The following is a 6,767-nucleotide window of genomic DNA, read 5'->3' on the forward strand; positions in this document are numbered from 1 at the left end:
AATTTAAGGGACCGTTCACATGTCGCGCCTAAAAACGCGTGGAAAACGCTAGGCGCGTCGCTTTCTCCTTCTTTCCAAAGCGCTCTGTAACTTGAGTGGCAGAGTGGCGTCTGCCGTTGCTAAGCAACCATGACCCGCGCTCTCCTACAGACGCGGAAGTTTCAGCAAAGATAAATGGATTTCCAAAACTAAAAATTGCTTGCAGTAGCTCTGCTGCTAAAAAATGTTATCCCTGTAACAGCTATGATCAGCTAGCTGTTCCTCCATCTTGGCTAAGCTTTTAATGTTTTTCGTGAAAGGAAGAAGCTGATTTCCCTTTCATCAGGGTAAAAGCAACATTCATTATTAATTTCATATTAGAGCCTTGATTTGCCTGAATTGACAGTGAATAAGGTGAGTCAAACTGTTTATGAAACTACCCAAAGTAAGCTTTAAAAAGTATTTTATTTCAGGGTTTTGATTATACTGTACTTTTACTTTTTTATTCTTTGAAAATGCTTACAAAATTACCCCAATTATTCTTGAATTATTATTTTATTTTTAAGCAGTTCAAAACAACCTGATGAACATAAATGAATTTGTACACATCGCAATATATATCGCAAGAAAAAAATATATCGCAATGTAATTTTTCCCCAATATCGTGCAGCCCTATCTCCCAACAAGAAAGCTGTCAGTTGAAATGATGGAAAGGATTATAAAACTCCTTCAAGATGGAAATCCATCATGGAATGGAGCAAAAGAAGTTGGATCTAAGTTGGAAATTGTTTCTAAAGTTTGATGTAAGTATAAACAAAATTATAAAGAGAGATTATAAAACGAAAATATACAGGCAGATCAAGGAAGACATCTAAGCATCAAGATAGAAAACTGCCTTAAAAATAGAAAATTCACAACGAAACAAATGAACAACAAATGGGCGGAAACAGTAGTCGATGTGTATGACATAACTGTAAGAAACCGGCTGAATGAGTTGAGATTTACATATAGAAAGGCCAAATGAAAACCAGCATTAACACATAAACAAAAGAAAACAAGATTAGAGTGGCTAAAGAGAAGTAGTCATGGAGTGTGAATGATTGGATGAAAGTGATATTCAGTGATGAATCACAAATCTGCAATGGACAAGGAGATAATGCTGGATCTCTTCTCTTGTGCCACTCTAAAGAAATATATAAAGATGCCTGCCTGAAGAAAACTATCAAATTTTCCAACTCATTTCTAATATGGGGTTGCATGTCAGGTAAAAGACCACGGAAAATGACTATCCTTACCTCAACAGTGAATTCACAGGTTTGCATTGAAACTTTGGACACTTTTCTCATTCAATCAATAGAAAAGAAGTTTGGTAATGATCTTAGTATGATAATGGACCTTGCCATAGAGCAAAGAGTGTTAACTCTTTTCTTCAGGAAAGGCACATCAACTCAATGACATGGCCAGCAAATAGTCCAGATCTTAATCTGATTGAAAATGTATGGTGGAAATTGAAAAACTGGTCCATGACAAGGTTCCATCTTGCAAAGCTGATCTGTCAACCGCTAGTCAAGAAAGTTGGAACCAGCTTGATGAAGAATATTGTTTTTCATTAGTGAAGTCCACGCCCTAAATAATTCAGGCCATCGTAAATACCAGAGGAGGAGCAACAAAGTACTTTTTGTGTTTTTTGGTTAATGATTCCATAATTTTTTCCTCAACATTGAATGATTCCATACTTTTTCCTGTACTTGATATGGAATATAATTTTCCATTATTTAAAAGAGCTTAATCTCATTTGTTTAAGGTATGTTTCACATACCCAGAATGTTGAATTAATAAACAAATAGTTTTGTGTCATATCTGTGATTTGTTTATTTGCTATGACGTAAAAAAAACTGGATGAACGACATCTAAGTGTGGTGATTCCATACTTTTTGCCAGGGGTTGTAGTGTCAGTTTTAATAACAGTCATTTTCACTTCAGTGGGCAACTGCAAGCTACAAAACACTCTAAAACATTTTCTGCGTGGTCAGTTCACAGCAGTGATAGAAATTATTTTTTTCCAATATGTTTAAATTGATTTTTACCTTTTATTGCAATTTTTACCTTTATAAAGTCATTTTTTCTAAAACTGTGCATCTTTTGAGTCAAATTCTTACTTTTAACCAGTCAATTAGAAGAATAAGACATTTGGGCTGTTACCAAGCAAATTAAATCAGTATCAACAAAATTCATCTTTGCAGTGTAGAGGAAACACAGAAGCTATGTCTCAAGTGGCATTTAGGTGCATTTACTAGGGGTGGAAATCGATTCCAAAAATAATAGTTTCCTTGAATCGAGATCCCATCAAGGGGAATCGACTCCTTATTCAGAGCCGTTTTCAGTTCAACAAAACTTTTCTATAGGTGTCTTCCAACCGGAAGGCTGAATCCTACAAAGGCTGCATATCTCAGCTGCTACGAGTCGGTACTGAGCTCGACATTTGAGAAGCACTCATTAATTTATCTCTCACTCGCTAATAGTGATTAGAAGTCCATAAAAAGGTTCTTTTTGGATAGATTGTTTTAATGAACTAGTTCAAAAAACATTTCTGAGGTTATTTTACAACGTAACTAGCTTATGTTGTCCACAATTTTGAGCGCTGCACGACAGAATTGATCACAACATGATCGAGGGTCTTGATCTTATTTTCATCTTAAATTAAATGCTATTTTTTGTTCTCCAAGTTGACACCATTGGCGGCCGATCACAAACAGCCTTCATACAATAAGGTGAATCAATACGGATATCAAGTAAATGAGACAACCACTTTTTTGATTCAACTTTTATAGAACTTCCTCATGGTTTGTTGTTTTTATATATTCTACCATCACAGAGGAAAGATAAATATTACCATGAAATTAGTTTTATGGAACTGTAATTTACTCAAGTACCTGTACTTGAATATTTCCATTTTATGCAACTTTATACTTCTACTGCGTTACATCTCAGAGGCAAATTTGTTACTTTTTACTCCATACAGTTATCTGAGTTAGGTACTACTTTTCAGACTAAAATTTTTCATATCCCACGTATCCAGTGAAAACTATATACTATTAAAGTTTAGATAAACTGAAGGCTGAAGGTTCCTTTATGAGTTGAGAAAATTCTCCTACTTCTGAAGCTAAACAAACTATTTAAAACCTTGGATCAGCTTGAAAATAAATAGTCACAAATCTCAAAATTTAACATTTAACATTTTTTAACGTGGTTGTCACAGGACAACCTTAAACATCTACAGCATTAAAATGCAAAACGCATTAACGCAGCAGTAATGTTTATCCAATGGTAAAACACTGACAGGGACCATTTTACTGCACAATGAGTACTTTTACATTTGATAGTTCATTTTTTTTTTTTTTTTTTTTTTTTACAGTGTGGTATTAGTACTTTACCTGAATAGATGATCTGAATAATACCTCCACCACTGTTATTAGGTAGCTAAGTTAGCTAGCTAACATTACCTAGTGTTATCTAGCTATCTAGCAGATAAGTTAATTTGACGATGCTATACATCATTTATATACACGTTATCAATATAGTGACATATTTCTAGTAGTAAAAAAAAAGGAGATAATACATATTAGATAAAAAAAAATCATCTTGTTGTATCTTGCTGAGTGGTGACAGTTGATATCTGAAATGCTTAAGTAGCAGCTAAAAGTAAACAATGAGTTGCTATGATGGCAAATGAGGAGTTAGAATGTTGCAGCATTGGGCTGTTATTCATGCCAGAGCCGTTGAGAAACACTCCCACAGGGGTGATAGCGTTCCGGCACCACGCCGGATTTCCGGCGTACTGTGGCTGCGGGAAAAAAAAAAAAAATCAGGTTCGCGGATATTGAGCTGTCATTTCTCTAGATCTGAGATGCGCAGGTCAGAGAGTAGCTTTAACGCTCAACGACTCAAACAATACACACATACTAGCCAATGAGCCAATTAGAAGTAGGGAAGGGGCGGACCTTGTGTCTTTGTCAAATAGATTGATACAGGTTAAGGCAATGCTCCATGCGCGAAGGTGTTTTTAGCTCCCATACTGTACTAATGTGTGTCTCATACTGGCAACTCAAACCGTAAGTCATGGCTATGTTTATGTAGCCAGGGGAAGACATTAAAGATATCGATGAAGGCATAAAGAATAAATGGCGCTGGGCTTGGATTGAGGATGTGGTTAGCGACGGAAAGCCCTTTGGAAGCTGGTGTCAAAAGCTCCGGCAACCAGGAGCATGCTATTGCGCAAGGAAACTGATTTGAAAAAGCCTTACGGAACATTTAAATCTGTATTTGCACTGCCGCGGACAGAGAGCGCAGCCATCATGTTTATGTAAAAAACAGCTTCACAAACAGTCTTTTCAAATACAGCCATTCATATTATCACAGCAATTAAAGATCATAGTTTGGATATAAACATTGATGTCTATGGTAGAGGTCAAAATAGAGCACGTCTTTTGAAAGTAATTGGCGCTTCAAGTAATGTTTGTGTCGATTGCATTGTTTCGCCACTAGATGGAAACAACTGTTAAAAAATGAATAGCGATTGATTCAAAAACGCAGATTCATCCAGTAATGTTTTTCAAAAGTCATTTATTTATTCAAACCACTTTTTTATAAATTGAATATTATAAATTGGTGTATTAAATATATTATTTTTGTAACATACAAATATTATGTATTAAATGATTAATAATTAATTTAAATGAATTAAACACTTTTAAATATACTGCAGAAATTGATATTTTGTCTCACATTATTTTGCTTAGTTTAGAATTGCAAGGAAATCGTGATCTGTTTGATCTCCAAAAAACTAAAACTGAAACTAAACTTTATAAAAACTAAATAGAAATGTGTTCACAAAATAGAAACTAAATTAAAACTAACAAAATTGTTAATGAAACTAATAAAAACTAAGCTAAATTTTATTGAAAATTTGAAAACTATATCAAAATAAAACGAATTTTAAAAAGCAAAATTAAATTAACCTTGTTTTGGACCAGAAACTACGTTCAGAAAGGAAGAAATAAAGGGAAGGAGAAATGTTTTTTTTGTTAATCCCATACTGTCTTTTACAGTATATTTAGGGCCCGAGCCCAAAAGGGCGAAGGCCCTATTGTTCTTCTAAGGATTCTTATTAGGGCCCGAGCCCAAAAGGGCGAAGGCCCTATTGTTCTTCTAAGGATTCTTATTAGGGCCCGAGCACCGATGGTGTGAGGACCCTATTGAATCTGCTCCGTTTATTATTAGGGCCCGAGCACCGATGGTGTGAGGACCCTATTGGATCTGCTTCGTTTATTATTAGGGCCCGAGCCCAAAAGGGCGAAGGCCCTATTGTTCTTCTAAGGATTCTTATTTGTTTTTTTTTTTATTTTTGTTTTTTTTCAACCGTTGGGGCACTTTTGGGGGCCTTAACATACTCAAAAACTCTTGAAAATTTGCACACACGTTGGAATCTGCCGTCGTCCGGACGACACAGAGGCTGGGACCCGGGCGTGGTTCAGGGCCTCTACAGCGCCCCCTGGAACACAGTTTGAAAACTTGATGTACTGCGCACACATACTTGCACGTATTGATATGAAACTCGGTACACATATAGAACTCACCGAGCTGAACAACTTTTGTACTCTATGTCCTGGGCTCCACGCAACAGGAAGTGAGATATTTAGGGCTGTTTAAAAAGCACATGCTCTGGAATTTAACGTACTCCTCCCAGGATTTCTATAGGATTGTCACCAAACTTGGTCAGCATGATCTCAAGACATTGAGGACGCTAAATTGCGAGGGGATTTTTGATATCTCGAACGGTTTGGCCATGGCAAGGCGACAAAGTTTTGGCGAGAAATGAGAAACAGGAAGTGTCTAATAACTGTTGCACACATTGCCTGATTCTGATGAAACTTCACCAGTTTGTTCGTTGTATGATGCCGATTCCATAAATGTGACTATTATGAGTCAAAGTTATAGCGCCACCAACTGGCAGCAGGAAACGTGTCATTTTCAAAATGCTTTGAAATCAGCCTCTTAATTTTACTCGATTTTCTTTAAACTTCATCAAAATCATGTCAAAAAACGGCCGATAAAGAATATGTAAAGGGGTCGATGATAAATCAAATGCTGTTGCCATGGCAACGTGTCAAACTTTAAAATTAGATTCCTGTCTTTTCAAGGCAGATAACATGCTTAGAATTTCATGAAACTCAACACACACATCAATATTAATGATAGTTAGACACTGGCAAAAGGTCATAAATGGGCGTGGAGCAGGCACTCTATAGCGCCATCTTTTGACAAAAGTTGGGGGGTTAGTTTTTCCTACAGTCACCAAACTCTGTACTTGTATTGTTCTCATCAATCTTGACAACTTTCTAAATCAAACTCATTAGCTAAGACCAACAGAAAGCCGGCTATTTTGATTTGAATGTGGATTTTTTGAAAAATCAGGTAGTAAACAAATTCACACTACTCCTAAGAACAACCAGCTGTTCACCCCAAACTTTTTTTAACATGAAGAGAAGATTCTGAAGATGTTAAATTGCGAGCGGATTTTGGATATCTCGAACGGTGTTGACGTGGTGATTTTTTAAAGATATAGTAAAAAACATAACCCTAATTTTTTATATCTTTAAAGTGCAGCATCCAAACTCTTTAAAACTTTTTTCACACAGAGATCTAATCATTCTGAGCAAGTGCTGGAAATATTAATTTTATACAAGCTTCAATGAATTAAAGAAAATTAAAAAAATAACTCAGAAACC

This window comes from Garra rufa, chromosome 10 (assembly GCF_049309525.1).
Source record: "Garra rufa chromosome 10, GarRuf1.0, whole genome shotgun sequence".
Classification (NCBI taxonomy): Eukaryota; Metazoa; Chordata; class Actinopteri; order Cypriniformes; family Cyprinidae; genus Garra; species Garra rufa.